Source organism: Oryctolagus cuniculus, chromosome 6 (assembly GCF_964237555.1).
Source record: "Oryctolagus cuniculus chromosome 6, mOryCun1.1, whole genome shotgun sequence".
NCBI classification, from domain to species: Eukaryota; Metazoa; Chordata; class Mammalia; order Lagomorpha; family Leporidae; genus Oryctolagus; species Oryctolagus cuniculus.
The window spans coordinates 37,958,262-37,974,457 of NC_091437.1; the positions used below are offsets into that span (position 1 = coordinate 37,958,262).

At 47.3% G+C, this 16,196-nt stretch overlaps 1 protein-coding gene across 1 annotated transcript in view; it reads right to left on the reverse strand.

The window, feature by feature from the left end:
- Positions 1–8,476, reverse strand: part of DCTN4 (dynactin subunit 4) — a 40,658-nt gene extending 32,182 nt beyond the window's left edge. Inside the window, exon 1 of the mRNA XM_070076332.1 lies at positions 8,398–8,476. The gene's annotated coding sequence lies outside the window, so the exon portion shown is untranslated. The remainder of the gene's footprint in view (positions 1–8,397) is intronic.
- Positions 8,477–16,196: the final 7,720 nt, after the last annotated feature.

The window sequence follows — 16,196 nt, forward strand, 5'->3', positions numbered from 1 at the left end:
CTCAGTGAGTTTGTTGAATGGATGCCTTCAATATTTGAAACTTTCTGATAGACAACAGTCAAGCAAATTTTTTTTCCCTTTTTGCTCTTTAAGCAATTCCTTCTTTTAGAAAGGGGGAAGATTGCATTTAAATAGGGTGGTCAGATTAGGTGTCATGAGAAGGTGAGATTTTGAGTGAAGATTGAAGGAGGTGGGGAGAGAGGATTGATGGGGGAAGAGTCTTCTAGGCAGAGGCTGACCCAAGGCTCTAAGGTCTTTCTGAGGAATAGCAAGGGAGTCATGGGGCTGTCATGGAGTGAGCAAGGGGAGGGATCTCGGGGCTGGGATCCCAGAGGCAGTGGGAGCAGAGGTGCAGTCATGTAGGCTCTTAAAGGGGGTAGTGAACCACGTAGGATTTCAGGCAGAGCAGTGACACATATATTACAGGGGGCACTCTGGACCCTGCTTGAGAATGAGCTGCAGAAAGCAAGGTCAGAAGCAGGGCTCAGTTAGGTTGTTACAGTGATGCAACCAGGAGCTTAGAGTGTCACAGACCGTGGATTCTGGCTATATTTCATAGACAACACCTGTGGGATTTCCTGATGCCCACCTCTGGGGCCTCCTGTACCCAGACTGTCTCCTGAATGGTGCAGGTTGGAGTCACACACACAAAGGCCCTGGATGGTCCAAAGGACAGTCTGTTTCATGGCTTGGCAAATCCATACCACGACTATGCTCCCTGAAGGCAAAATAAAACCATCCAGGAGAGGTAACTGAGCTTCAGCTTTCACAGTCAACAGAAGGAGATGAAATGAACTTCTTCAGTCTCTTGTTTGCTTAGCTCCGACTCACAAAGCATGCTGATTACCACACAGGAAAGAATATTTCACAAGAGGCTGGAGAAAGAGCCCGTCAGTTGCTAAACACATTCATCAGATCTTCAGAGCCCCAGCGCGGGCTCAGACAGAAAAGCTGGTGCGGAAGAGCCCGGCCCCTTTCAAACAGTGCCAAGGACTCTGCCCAGCAAGCTTTGCCCCTTGCCGTGAGGGTGAAATGAGCTAATGAGAGCAAAGAGGGCAGAGCGTGGCACAGCTTCGGTGCTGCCAAAGTGTTCGTTCCGAGGCTCTGGAGCGCAGTCCAATCCCCTCCTGTACAAGTAAGATCAGTTCAGAGAGAGAGGAAGAGATGTGCCTGAAGTTACGCTGTGCTCCGAGGGGACAGGATGAGCATTAAGCTGACTTCTTTGATTGCTCTGTGCAGCTGGGACTACCAGTGTTGCCCACGCTCTCATCTGCTGCTCTTGGGTGCCTTTTACAATTCATTTCTGGGAAGCTCTTTTAGAGTGAGCTCTCTCATTTGGAAAGAAATCTTTGATTTTAAACATTTATTTATTTATTTGAAAGGCAGAGTAACATAGAGGGAGAGGCAGAGTCAAAGAGAGCGAGAGAGCAAGAGAGTGAGAGAGCGAGAGAGTGAGAGCGAGCGAGTGAGCGAGAAAGTCTTCCATCTGCTGGTTCACTCCCCAAAGGGCCACAATGGCCAGGACTGGGCCAGATGGAAGCCAGGAGACTCATCCGGGTCTCCCACATGGAGACAGGGGCCCAAGCATTTGGACCATCTTCCGAGACTTTCCCCAGGCCCTTAGCAGGGAGCTGGATCTGAAGTGGAGCAGCCATGACTGGAGCCTGCACCCGTATGAGATGCCAGCACTGCAGGCAGTGGCTTAGCCTACTACCCAACAGCGCCGGCCCCTCATTTGGAAATCTTTGTGCCCTCCCAGGGAAGCTCAGTGGGATGTCTGGGTCCTCTTGGGCACCTGTGGAAGCCAGCCTCCAAGCAGGCTCTCAGTGGTCACCGCCTCCTGGTATTCCGACCTTGTGACCAACAGTGCGTACTGGAAGTGATGGCATGACACTTCCAAGACTAGATCCTGAGGCTGCGGCTTCTAATTGGTGTCAGTCTCTGTCTCTTCCTCTTTGTCTTAGATCACCTGTTTGGGAAAAGCAGGCTGCCACCTGCTGAGCAACCCTGTGGCAGGACACGGAAGTCTTTGGTTGGTGAGCCCAGCAGCAGATGCCACAGCTCCAGTCCAGTTTTGAGATGTCAGCCTGACCCTGCTGAGAGCCTGACCACACCCTCGTGAGAGGCCCTGAGCTGGAACCATCCAGCTGAGCAGCTCCCAGACCTGTGGGAGTAGAATGAAAAACACCCCAGTGCTTGCTGGTGCTTCGCTCTTAGGTGAACCTAATGGGAAGCCAGCCATCAAGAAAATCTGTCACAGTCTGGGTTCCCTCAATGCAGACTGTAAGGTAAGGGTTTAAGTGCAAGTCATTTATTTGAGAGCTCCAGGGCACACCAACTGGGCAGTGAGGGAGTGGGTGAAGGGAGGAAAGGCAGCCAATGCGGTTGTGCTGTTAAACAGCCAGCATGAGGGGTCACTGGAGTGTACACTCACCGAAACCTTCAAGACACAACCCGCGGAATTCTTTCAACAGTAGGGTGAGGGAGTTGGGGCGCGTACACTCCTACAGTTAGTAGGAATGAGGGCTGCTCTTGGGGAGGGCTGTTAATTCCTGGATGACTTTGGACCCTCAGGCTGGCACATTGGCTGGCCTTCTGTGGTTCTGGGGAAAGCCCTCGGATATAAAGATAGAGATACTGGCCACTGGAAGTCCGCAAGGCACTGCAGTGGGTGAGGCCCAAGGGACTCAGGCAGGGAGTGGCCCATTGATGTGGTGCATCCAGATGCACCTGCCCCTCACACGGCCGGATAGAAAAGTGTGTGCGGGGGGAGTCTGGAGGCACAAACAAACTCACTCGAGTGAGTAAAATTGACCGATACTCTCTTAACTTGAAGAGCACTAGACAAGTTTCCAAGCAATAACCTTTGCTCATGGCTACCGTCCGTCTCCGTCCATCACAGCTGTGTGTCTGTCTGCCTGCCTCTGCTTGGGCCCCGTGCTCTGGGCATCGCACATCCTGATGGCGTGTGCTTGTGCATCTGACTGCATGCGCCAGGGCAGGAATGACCCCATCTCACAGAACCTGAGTCACCGAGGCTGCGTGTAGAATCAGTTCTGGCTGGCGCCACAGCTCAATAGGCTAATCCTCCGCCTGCAGCGCCGGCACACCGGGTTCTAGTCCCAGTCCCGGTCCTGGCGCCAGATTTTGTCCCAGTTGCCCCTCTTCCAGGCCAGCTCTCTGCTGTGGCGCAGGAGGGCAGTGGAGGATGGCCCAAGGGCCCTGCACCCGCATGGGAGACCAGGAGAAGCACTTGGCTCCTGCCTTCGGATCAGTGCGGTGCGCCGGCTGCGGCGGCCATTGGAGGGTGAACCAACGGCAAAAGGAAGACCTTTCTCTCTGTCTCTTTCTCTCTCTCACTGTCCACTCTGCCTGTCAAAATAAATAAATAAATAAATAAATAAATAAATAAAAATAAAAAATAAGAATCAGTTCTGCCGCTTACTGGCTGGGGCACTTTAAGACAAAGCCTCTGTTTCTCAGGAATTAAATGAGCGGTAATCACACTTTCACCGTAGAAATGTCCTCAGAAGGGCTAAGTGGCTGCACACACACAAAACCCTTGTTAAAAAGTGAGTCCTCAGGAAATGGTTTTTAAAGTAAATCATCTACTTCGAGACAAGTAATAAAGTCAAATGTTTTTATTACCTATTTTTTTTTCTTGAGACCACACTGTGCTTCAAAAACTTGACAGCCTGAACTGAGCTATCTGCCAGTAAAAGACATTCTGTTCCGTCTTAGCTACATGACTGTGTAATAATTGACTACTCTGGAATGACGCCATGAGAGCTGATTCAAATAATTATAACCATACTAATGAGGCCACGTGACCATCACTCCACTTCAAAGCTATAAAACGGAACCCTTCCATTTCCTTCTCTTCCTGTCTGCTCAGCAACTTGTTTTATCTAAAATTCCACATGTGCAGAAACTCCTGTCATTTGACTTTTCTGCCTAATTATTAATTCATTTGAAGTCTTTCAGCTGCAATAATAATAAAAAGTTTTAATTAAAATAAAAATGAGCCGTGTATCTAGTTTTCAGGGTAAAAGCTTGTTTCTTTTGAGAGTTAGCAAGCAAGTGGAACTTCTCCAAGGACTCAGAATGCATTTTGCCCAAGGATCTGCCAAACAGAAAGAACTTGGGAATTTGTCCAGGAGGAAAGAGGAAGGGAGAGAGCATAGTAATCTCAGGGCTGGCTTCTTGGGAGGCGCTGAGCTGTGAGGGCCTGGGGGGGTGGGGAGGGCTCATGTCTGAGCCAGGACGAAGCCCTCAGTGGGATAAGGTAAGCCATCTCAAACAGATATGCTTCTAACTGAAAACTGGACTTATTGTCAGAGTTTTGAACACTGTAACAATTTGAAGGTGCAAGTGACCTCAGAGAATACCACTCAACTTCCTTCTTTTTACTTCTCAAGTTCACAGACCCAGAAGGAAGGGACGCACTCAAGCTTGCCTGGCAGCCTAGTGACAGTGCCAAGCCAAGAAGCCACAGTTTGGTGCCATTTGGTGCAGGGTTACTGCCTTTCCATTGTGACAATGCTGTGCCCGCTTCCTCAGCCCCACAGCCCTTCACCCTCCCAGCAGAATCCTCCTGCAACTTCTCTCTGCTTGCATACCACCAATGTTGGGCAACTCATCACATCCAAGGAAATCCCATTCTGCCCATTTTTATGCAGCTCTCTTAAGAAGTGCTTTCTTGGGGCCAACATTGTAGCGTAGTGGGTAAATCTGCTACCTGCGAAGCCATCATCCCATGTGGGCACTGGTTCATGACCTGGCTGCTCTGCTTCTGATCCAGCTCCCCGCTAATGGCATGGGAAAAGCAGTGGAAGACAGCCAAAGTGTTTGGGCACCCACACTCGTGTGGAAGACTTGGATGAAGCCCACAGCTTCCACCTGGCCCAGCCCTGGCCATTGTGGCCATCTGGGGAATGAACCAGCGGATAGATCTGTCTCTGTATTTCACTCTCTCTCTTTAACTCTACCTTTCAAATAACCAAATAAATATTACTTATTAAAAATTTCATTAAATAAATTAGAATTAGAGAGAGAGAGATCTTCATCCACTGGTTGACTCCCCAAATGGCTGCAACCTGATCCAAAGCCAGGAGCTTCTTCCAGGCCTCCCATGTGGGTACAGGGGCCAAAATACTTGGGCCATTTTCCACTGCTTTTCCAGGCACATTAGTAGTGGACACCAGGACTTGAATGAGTGCCTGCTACACCCCAACGCTGGCCTCTATATCGTTTTCTTAGAGTGAATAGAGATCTGCCTCTCCTGTTCTTCTTCGGTTCCTTATCTCTGCCCTCTGTCCCAGGACATGCCTCAAAGATTTGCTTAGCATCTCACAGCCTACACAAGTGCCCCTTTCCTTAGATCAATGTCTTGTTTTCTTTCTTTTTTTATTTTTATTTAAAATTTTTTTTTGACAGGCAGAGTTAGACAGTGAGAGAGAGAGACAGAGAGAAAGGTCTTCCTTCCGTTGGTTTACTCCCCTAATGGCCACCATGGCCGGCGCTGCACCGATCTGAAGCCAGGAGCCAGGTGCTTCCTCCCAGTCTCCCATGTGGGTGCAGGGACCCAAGCACTTGGATCATCCTCCACTGCCCTCCCGAGCCACAACAGAGAGCTGGACTGGAAGAGGAGCAACCAGGACTAGTACCCGGTGCCCCAACTGAGACTAGAACCCGGGGTGCTGACGCCGCAGGCAGAGGATTAGCCAAGTGAGCCACGGCACCAGCCAAATGTCTTGTTTTCTTGCTATTCTTTTTTCTAGACACACCATACTGTCGTGGAGGTATTTTTGAGATGGCCTTAACATTTTTTTTTTTTTGACAGGCAGAGAGGACAGTGAGAGAGAGAGACAGAGAGAAAGGTCTTCCTTTGCTGTTGGTTCACCCTCCAATGGCCGCCGTGGCCGGCGCGCTGCGGCCGGTGCACCACGCTGATGTGATGGCAGGAGCCAGGTACTTATCCTGGTCTCCCATGTGGGTGCAGGGCCCAAGTACTTGGGCCATCCTCCACTGCACTCCCTGGCCACAGCAGAGAGCTGGCCTGGAAGAGAGGCAACCGGGACAGAATCTGGCGCCCCGACCGGGACTAGAACCCGGTGTGCCGGCGCCTCAAGGCGGAGGATTAGCCTAGTGAGCCGCGGCGCCGGCCTGCCTTAACATTTAAATCAGTAGATTTTGAGTAAAGATTACCTGCCACAATGTGGATAGACCTCATCCAATCAATTGAAGTCCTTAAGCAAAAGACTGATCTCTTTGGAGGGACAGGGAATTCTGCCAGAAAGGCTGTGTTTCCACTGAATAATATCTCCTCCCTGGATCCTTGCTGGCCTGCCCTGCAGGGTTAGGACTTTCCAGCATCATAATCATGCGAGCCTGTTCCTTAAAATCTCTCTTTCAGGCTGGCATGGTGACGGAGCAGGTTGAGCCTGTGCCTGCTATGATGGCATCCCATATGGATGCCAGTTCGAATCCCAGCTGCTCCACTGGCCATCCAGCTCCATGCTAATGTGCCTGGGAAAGCAGCTGAAGATGACCCAAGTGCTTGGGTGCTTGGGCCCCTGCCACCCACATGAGAGACCTGGATGAAGTTTCCAGCTCCTGACTTTGGCCTGGCCCCGCCCCTGCAATTGTGACCATTTGGGGAATGAACCAACGGATAGAAGATCTCTCTCTCTCTCTCCACTTTTCTCTGTAACAGTGCCTTTCAAATCAATGAGTAAATCTTTAAAAAATAAATCTCCACATACACACAATTGATTCTGTTCCTCTAGAGAACTCTGAATTCATACAAAAAGTTTTTCAAATACACAACTTTGCCTTAGGTACAATCTCAGAACTTGAAAGAGAAATCTTGGTTGACCTCTGATCTTCATCTTAGTGATGCATTCTTAAACCAATGGAGAATGTATTCTGTACCCGGGGGCTGGCCACTGAGAGGAAAATATGCAATGAGGACTTTGAACTTGGGGAAGACCTCAGTGAAATCAGGTCCCGCTCAAAATCATTAGTGCAGAGTGGCATAGAATTCAGGCTCAGTCTCTCTGCTGTGGCCTGGGAGTGCAGTGGAGGATGGCCCAAGTGCTTGGGCCCTGCACCCGCAAGGGAGATCAGGGGAAACACGTGGCTCCTGGCTACGGATCAGCGTGGTGCGCCGGCTGCAGCGCACCGGCCGCAATGGCCATTTGGAGGGTGAACCAACGGCCAAAGGAAGACCTTCCTTCCTTCCTTCCTTCCTTCCTTCCTTCCTTCCTTCCTTCCTTCCTTCCTTCCTTCCTTCCTTCCTTCCTTCCTTCCTTCCTTCCACAGGCAGAGTGGACAGTGAGAGAGAGAGAGAGAGAGAGAGAGAGAGAGAAAGGTCTTCCTTTGCCGTTGGTTCACCCTCCAATGGCTGTCGCGGCCGGCCAGCGCACCGTGCTGATCCAAAGGCAGGAGCCAGGTGCTTCTCCTTGTCTCCCATGCGGGTGCAGGGCCCAAGCACTTGGGCCATCCTCCACTGCACTCCCGGGCCACAGCAGAGAGCTGGCCTGGAAGAGGGGCAACCGGGACAGAATCCGGAGCCCCGACCGGGACTAGAACCCGGTGTGCCGGTGCCGCAAGGCGGAGGATTAGCCTAGTGAGCTGCGGCGCCTGCCCAGGAAGACCTTTCTCTCTGTCTCTCTCACTGTCCACTCTGCCTGTCAATCAATCAATCAATCAATAAATAAATAAATAAATAAAAGAGACTTTAGGCTCAGTTTTGAGCCAATCCTGAGTTCACACCCCAGCTTTACCACCGGCTGTGGCTCTTGGGATCTCACCGAGCCTTAGTTTCTCCTTTTGTAAAAGGAGGGGTTTGGATGAGATGATTTTTACTTTTCCTTTAATTCCTTTTTCATTTCCAACAGGCAGCATCTCAGCGTAGTGCAAATGCAGGAAGGGAGGGATTGCATGGGTATCTACGTATCTACTTCGGGGCCCAGAAGACTGATATGAATATATCATTCATCAATAATATGCACTCTACTAGTCAGGTGCTCTTTCACAATCCCATCTCATCATCCCCAAACCCCTGGAGGCAACACACATTACAGGGTCACGCAGTAAATGCCAGACTGGGACTCAAACGCGATTTTCCAAAGCCCTGAACCTCCTTTTGCTTGGGAATTGGGAGCATTTGGGAAGAACAATCTGAGTTCAAGAAGTCTGGGAAAGCAGCGGAAGACGACCCAAGTGATTAGGCGCCCGCACCCACGTGGGAGACCTGGATGAAGCTTCAAGAAGTCTGAGATCTGTTTCAGCGCTGTGTTCTCTTTCAAGAGTTTGTTAAAATATATTTTTCCAAATGTTGAAAACGTAATTTGTAACATACATACACAGGGCACATAGCAACATTTTACTCACATGTTCAGTGCAGGAACAAGGAAGAGGACAAGAAAGCTGAAGCAGACTTGCTAAGTTAGATGCCACACTGGTTAATGTCCTAAAGGGTAATAAAAATACAACCTTTGAGATTATCTTTTCCAACAAAGTCATTTGTATTCCTATTGGACAAGCCAACCAACAAACACAAAATCAAACCAAAATACTTGTATCAAGTTTTTACAAGTTAGTATCTAACTTCATGAAGTAATGAAGTATCTGGATCCTAAGGGATCGCTAAGCAGTGACCAAGCAAAGGCACACACCCCTAGGGAGCCAGAGGTTTTTAGGTTGTCTTTGGTGCGATCTTGGGTCCTGATTAATCCATTCATACTTAATGTTATTATTGATATGGTTGGATTTACACCTGCCATTTCACCTGTTTTCATCTTTCATGATTTTTTTGCTCTTCTACTCTCTCTTTACTGCTTTATTTTACAGTGAATTGGTAGTTCCTAGTGTACTCACTGATGTTTTAAGATTGCTTTTCTTTGCTCATCTATTCCAATACCAGAAAACTAAAGCCGAGAATGAATCTGCATCGGGTTTTACATGCAGCCCCTAAAAGGGAACAACTTCCTTTTTGTCTAAGATCCCCAGCATTCGCTGAGGCTGCTGGCTCGCAGGAAAGTGGACTTCCTTATCCTCTCATTAGCATAATGCCGGGACCCTGCAAGCCAGCGTAAGAACCAGAGCAGTTTCCTGGGAGAGCGCTGTAGCTCTGCTTCCGCACAGGAAGTGCACCTCTTGTTCCCTAACGGTTACATGATTAGAGCTGATTAAATGAAATTTATTCTCAAATGTAAAGCTGTATTTAGCCGACATATCCTGCTAAAGAGGAGGGTATATTCTTTGACTCTATTCAAATGATTAAACATTCAGGGACTCAGTAAAAGCATTTACTCTTGAATTCTGAGGGGTCACTAGGAACACAGTATCATTCAAAATACTATTTCCATTTTTATAAGCATAGTTTACTAAACTGAGGACTAGCAAAAAGAATGCTGAAAATAAAAATGGAAGAAAACAGACTTTCTATATGCACACCAGAAAACAGATCATTAAAAACAATCCAGGGGCCGGCACTGTGGCGTACCGGGTAAGGCCACTGCCTGCAATGCTGACATCCCATATGGGTGCTGGTTCAAGTCCCGGCCGCTTCACTACTGATCCAGCTCTCTGCTATGGCCTGGGAAAGCAGTAGACGGTGGCCCAAGTCCTTGAGCCCCTGCACCCACGTGGGAGACCCGAAAGAAGGTTCTGGCTCCTGGCTTCGGATTGGTGCAGCTCCGGCTGTTGGGGCAAACTGGGGAGTGAACCAGTGAATGGAAGACTTTTCTTTCTCTCTCTCTGCATCTCCTTCTCTCTCTGTGAAACTGTGACTTTCAAGTAAAATAAATAAATCTTAAAAAAAAATCCAACAATATATGGAAACAACCTGATTACATTTTCCTCATTGGCTTACTAGGCTCCTGCAAATTTCCTGGCTCTCAAATCTTGGATCTTCAGTGTACATCCATGCTCATTTGCATCTACATTAAAAAGAGTCTTGGAAACCCTGATTCAGTCCTGTGGCTCAGTCTACAGCTGTTTCCTTGTCTATTCCAGACAGGAGTACCTGGTTCATTCTTGTCCCCCCGGGTGCTGGTCCTGCCTTTGATGAACACTCTTTAGCTAATGCAGAGGTTTTCAGGCAAGCATGGCGGAAACTGGTAACAGTGTATTGTCACGGGGGCTAAAAGCTAAGAGCTACAACTCTTCCTTGTTTTCAGGCACCTATGCTCCTATCTTATGCTAATGATGATTATTATTTGAGAATTATCTACTGTTGCCTTTCCAAGGACACGTCCTGAATTTAGAAAAATGTCACTATTGGTGAGTTTTGATACGTCAAACCATAACCAAGGGCATGAGAAAGCCAGCAACAGAACAAAAAGGCATTTTCCTTAGATACATACCATCTCATACTTGCCCAGATTATACAGAAATGAAAGATAACTTTTACTATCTCTTGTTAAGAACAAAGTAAACATTCTAAGACTAGTTTCTTGCTTTTTTTTTATCATTCTTAAGAAGATTTATTTATTTGAAAGACAGAGTGACAGAGAGAGAGCGAGAGAGAGAGAGAGAGAGAGAATGAATATGAATTTCCCATCCACTTGGCTTACTACCCAAATGATCAGAGTAGCCAAATCTGGAGCAGGCTGAAGCCAGGAGCTAGGAGCTCCATCCTGGTCTCCAGTATGGTTAGCAGGGACCTGAGCACTTGGGCCATCTTCTGCTGCTGTCCCAGGGGCAGTAATTAGCAGGAAGCTGGATGGGAAGCACGAAGCACTCAGGACTCAAACTGGCATTCTGATATGGAATGCTGGTGTTGCAAGAGGTGGCAGAACCAGCCTCTAGTTTGTCATTTTCACACAGACAAAAAGAAAACTAAAATTTGCTCTTGCCTGTAGAGGATTCACAATCCCTTTATTTTTATTTTTTTTATTTTTTGACAGGCAGAGTGGACAGTGAGAGAGAGAGACAGAGAGAAAGGTCTTCCTTTGCTGTTGGTTCACCCTCCAATGGCCGCCGTGGCCGGCGTGCTGCGGCTGGCGAACCGTGCTGATCCAAAGGCAGGAGCCAGGTGCTTCTCCTGGTCTCCCATGGGGTGCAGGGCCCAAGCACTTGGGCCATCCTCCACTGCATTCCCTGGCCACAGCAGAGGGCTGGCCTGGAAGAGGGGCAACCGGGAAAGAATCCGGCACCCCGACCGGGACTAGAACCCGGTGTGCCGGCGCCGCAAGGCGGAGGATTAGCTTAGTGAGCCACAGCGCCGGCCTATTCACCTTTCAAGTAGATGAAAACTAGCCTTGAATTCAAATTTTGTCTTTTGCTAATCTGTCATATTCTGGCACATTTATTTCCCGAAAAAATCACTTACTTTTCCCCTTGATAAATTGCACTGTACTCATAATTGTAAATGCACATTCACATTTCTTTGTGACTTCAATTCTCAGTATAGTCTCAATGATCCACATAAATTACCAATATAACTGCCCAGCCCTGGCTGTTGTGGTGCATTTGGGGGGCAAGCCAGGGGATGTAAGACCTCTGCCTTTCAAGTAGATGAAAATAAATCAATAAACGTAAAAAAGCGAGGCAAATTGTGTTGTGTGCATAGTGTGATTGGTGGCCAATGTTTTTGCAGTCTATCTTTCTTACAAATTATCCAGGCAGCTAAAGATCATTCACCGATTTACTTGATTTAACATCAGTCTAAATTCTTAAACACCTTGGAAATTATGTTTAAGCTGATTACAAGGTAACACATCATTAATTATTTTAAAAATGGAGGAAATTCAGATTTTTTTTAAGTTTTAATTTTTTTTTTTATCTTTTAGTTAATGAATATAAATTTCCAAAGTACGACTCATGGGTTACAATGGCTCCCCCCCCCCCATACCGTCCCTCCCACCCACAACCCTCCCCTTTCTCACTCCCTCTCCCCTTCCATTCACATCAAGATTCATTTTCGATTATCTTAATATACAGAAGATCAGCTTAGTATACCTTAAGTAAAGATTTCAACAGTTTGCTCCCACACAGAAACATAAAGTGAAAAATAATAGATGATTTGATTTTTTTTTAAATGATGATGAAATCAGATCAGACCTATTGTCACGTTTAATCCCAGTGAGAGTCAAGTTGGGAATTGATAATTTCTTTTTTTTCTTTTTTTTTTTTTTACAGGAGATCAGTTTAGTGTACATTAAGTAAAGATTTCAATCGTTCGCACCCCCATAGAAACACAAAGTGAAATATACTGTTTGAGTACTCGTTATAGCATTAAGCCTCAATGTACAGCACATTAAGGACAGAGATCCTACATGAGGAGTAAGTGCACAGTGACTCCTGTTGTTGACTTTACAAATTGACACTCCTGTTTATGGCATCAGTAATCTCCCTATGCACCAGTCATGAGTTTCCAAGGCTATGGAAGCCCCTTGAGTTCTCCGACTCTTATCTTGTTTAGACACGGTCATAGTCAAAGTGGAGGTTCTCTCCTCCCTGCAGAGAAAGGCACCTCCCTCTTTGAAGACCTGTTCTTTCCACTGGGATCTCACTCACAGAGATCTTTTTGCCAGAGTGTCTTGGCTTTCCATGCCTGAAATACTCTCATGGGCTTTTCAGCCAGATCCGAGTGCCTTTAGGGCTGATTCTGAGGCCAGAGTGCTATTTAGGACATCCGCCATTCTATGAGTCTGCTGAGTATCTCACTTCCCATGTTGGATCACTCTCCCCTTTATTTATTCTATCGGTTAGTGTTAGCAGGTACTAGACTTGTTTATGTGCTCCCTTTGACTCTTAGTCCTTTCATTATGATCAATTGTGAACTGAAATTGATCACTTGGAATAGTGAGATAGCATTGGCACATGCCACCTTGATGGGATTGAACTGGAATCCCCTGGTATGTTTCCAACTCTACCAATTGGGGCAAGTCAGCCCGAGCATGCCCCAAATTATACATCTCTTCCCTCTCTTATTCCCACTCTTATGTTTAACAGGGATCACATTTCAGTTAATTTTCAACACTTAAGAATAACTGTGTGATAATTACAGAATTAAACCAGTCATATTAAGTAGAACAGACAAAAAAAATACTAAGAGGGATAATGTATTAAGTTGTCCATTAACAGTCAGGGCTATGCTGATCAAGTCACCATTTCTCATAGTGTCCATTTCACTTCAGGAGGTTTCCTTTTTGGTGTTCAGTCAGTTGTCACCGATCAGGGAGAACATATGGTATTTGTCCCTTTGGGACTGGCTTACTTCACTCAGCATGATGTGTTCCAGATTCCTCCATTTTGTTGCAAATGACTGGATTTCGTTGTTTCTTACTGCGGTATAGTATTCTAAAGAATACATATCCCATAATTTCTTTATCCAGTCTACCGTTGATGGGCATTTAGGTTGGTTCCAGGTCTTGGCTATTGTGAATTGTGCTGCAATAAACATTAGGGTGCAGACCGCTTTTTTGTTTGTCAATTTAAACTGCTTTGGGTAAATTCCAAGGAGTGGGATGGCTGGGTTGAATGGTAGGGTTATATTCAGGTTTCTGAGGAATCTCCAGACTGATTTCCATAGTGGCATGACCAGTTTGCATTCCCACCAACAGTGGGTTAGTGTCCCTTTTTCCCCACATCCTCGCCAGCATCTGTTGTTGGTAGATTTCTGTATGTGAGCCATTCTAACCGGGGTGAGGTGAAGGAAATTCAGATTAACGAGAGTCTCTGTGACAAAACTCTTTTTGTGTTTCTATCACATCATCTCGTGCTCTGCATGATGTCACAAGCTGATATGATCTTGCCTATTTTTTCCCTACATTGTGAATGTGTTTCCACTCGATGAAAGCACAGTCAAGAGAGATAATTTGTCTTCTTTGTGGCTGGAATGTGTAGGAGATATTCAGTGAATAGCTTTACATGAAGGAGAACATGAACAAAATATTCAAATAATTGCATTAGACAGAAGGGACTGGTCTCATTTTGCTATTTTACAAGTGAGGAAATTGAGGCACTAGTGTTCCTCTAGCTACTGAACAACAGGCACAGAATTTAGTTTTTCTGATTTCCAATCCAGTATATCACATTCTTCCCCACAACTAAATACATATACCTGTGCAGGTGACAAATGAAAAGTCTGTGTAGACAGGATTCATAGTGAGGGTATGTGCTATGGACTGCAGCCTAGTGGGGGGACCCTGAAGCAGTTTCTACTTTAAAAAATTTATTATTATTATTTATGAGAGAGAGAGAGAAAGAAATCCCACTGGCTGGTTCATTCCCCAGATACCTGCAGAGCTGGGACTGGAGTTGGGCCCAAGGCCAGGGTCAAAGCTGGGAGCCAAGAGTTCAATCCAGGTTTCCCACATGGGTGGCAGGAACCCAATCACTTATGCTGCCACCGCTGTCTCCCATGGCCTTCATTGGCAGGAGGCTGGAGTCGGGAGCCAAGGTCTGGAATTGAACCCAGATACTCCGATGTGGGATGCGGGCATCTGAATCACTGGGCCAAAAGTGCACTCCTGAGCAGTACCTCCATGGAAGCCAGTGTCATTAGCCTACACTTCTATGCAAATTTCCCCTCACTGTCAAGGGATCTCTAAGTGAGCATTGCTCCTGACTGTTTTCTCTTTGGAACACACAGACGCTTCTTGACTTAGGGTGGGGGTCACATCCTGGTAAACCCATCACCAATCAAAAATATTGTAATTCAGAAATGCATTTACGATACCTAACCTACCCAACATCATAGTGTAACAAAACAGTGATACACTGTGCAGTATCAACTATTACCCCTCTGTGTGCCTGAGCTCACTGCCACTGCCCAGCGCCACAAAGCAGCACAGACTAAACATTTCTAGCCTGGGGAAAGATTGAATGTGTATTGCTTTACACTATGGTAAGGTAAAAATCACAGGTTGAGCCCTTGTGAGACAGGGGTAGTCTGTATTTGTAGTTGAGGACCAAGAAAGTGTAATACTGGGTGTGTGCATTTGCCCTAGTGGCTAACTCAGCAGGTAAAAGCAGGCTGAGTCCCTGTTGGAGTTTAAGTCCCAGCTCTGCTTCCTGACTCCAGCTCCCTGCTAACGCGGATCCTGGGAGGCAGCCGTAATGGCTCTAGTAAATGGGCTCCTGCCATTCTGTGAGATCTGAACTGCGATACAGACTCCACGTTTTAGCCTCAGCCCAGCCCTGACTGCTGCGGGCATTTGGGGAGTAAACCACAGGGTGGAAACTGTTTTTCTCCATCTCTCTGATAAGTCAATTAAAACAACAGCAACAAGAAGACAGTGAAATCTGAGTTGTTTTTCGGTTCTTTTGTGTTACGACAAAAGCTTACTGATGAAATTGGCCGTGTTCTCCCCGCTTCCACTCCAACCCAGCATCCAACCCTCTTCCCTTGCAGCCAAATCAGTGCAGCTGAGACAGCAGGCTTCACGCGGTACACTGCTCATAGGGGACGCAAGCTTTCTGTTTGACTTGCTTCTTGGTTGCAAGGCAAATTGATAATAACGAAATAGCAAAATACCGGTCCACGGCTAACCGGGAAAGGCAGATGCAGCATGGTGGATACTGGCTCTGGCCCTGGGCCTCTGCCTTGTCTTGCACGCATTGGGTTACCAGTTGCCCACCCAAAAGAACTCCCTCCGCCTTCCTCTAACCAGGGAAAAATTTGGATTAAGATCCTCCTCCTTTAAGTTTTTTTCTACTATGAAAAGTGTTGAACGAAACTCCCCAGAATTCATTCTGCTTGTATTTAGGATCCCACACTTCGTCTTAGCAGAACATGCTGCTGGGTGACAAGCCTTAGAATGTCTGTCAGAATCATCTCTCAGTCAGTCGCCTTCACGCCCGTGTATGGGATGGGATGACTTCCTTTCTGCAGACCGGATCCGCGAATGCGGGGAGGCGGCCGGGTCATGTCAGGGCCTACTCCATATGGGATTTGGGCCTGGCTGAGTACCCGCGGCTCTTGTTGTGTCCACAGGGGAAAGGAAGAAACCTAAACGCAGCGGGGCTCCCACACTCCGCAGGACGCCAAGGGGTGTCAAGGCCTGCGCTCCTGCTTCCAGAATGGTAGGAGTGAGTCAAGCCACCCCTGCCAGGATGGCAGCCACCCCTGCCAGGAACAACAGAGCGAGCGGGGCAGGCGGCCGCAGGGTTGGCACCCTGCGTGGGGCTGGGAAGCCTGGTGTCGGCTCGGTGCTGGGCTGTTTATCGTCATCACAAAA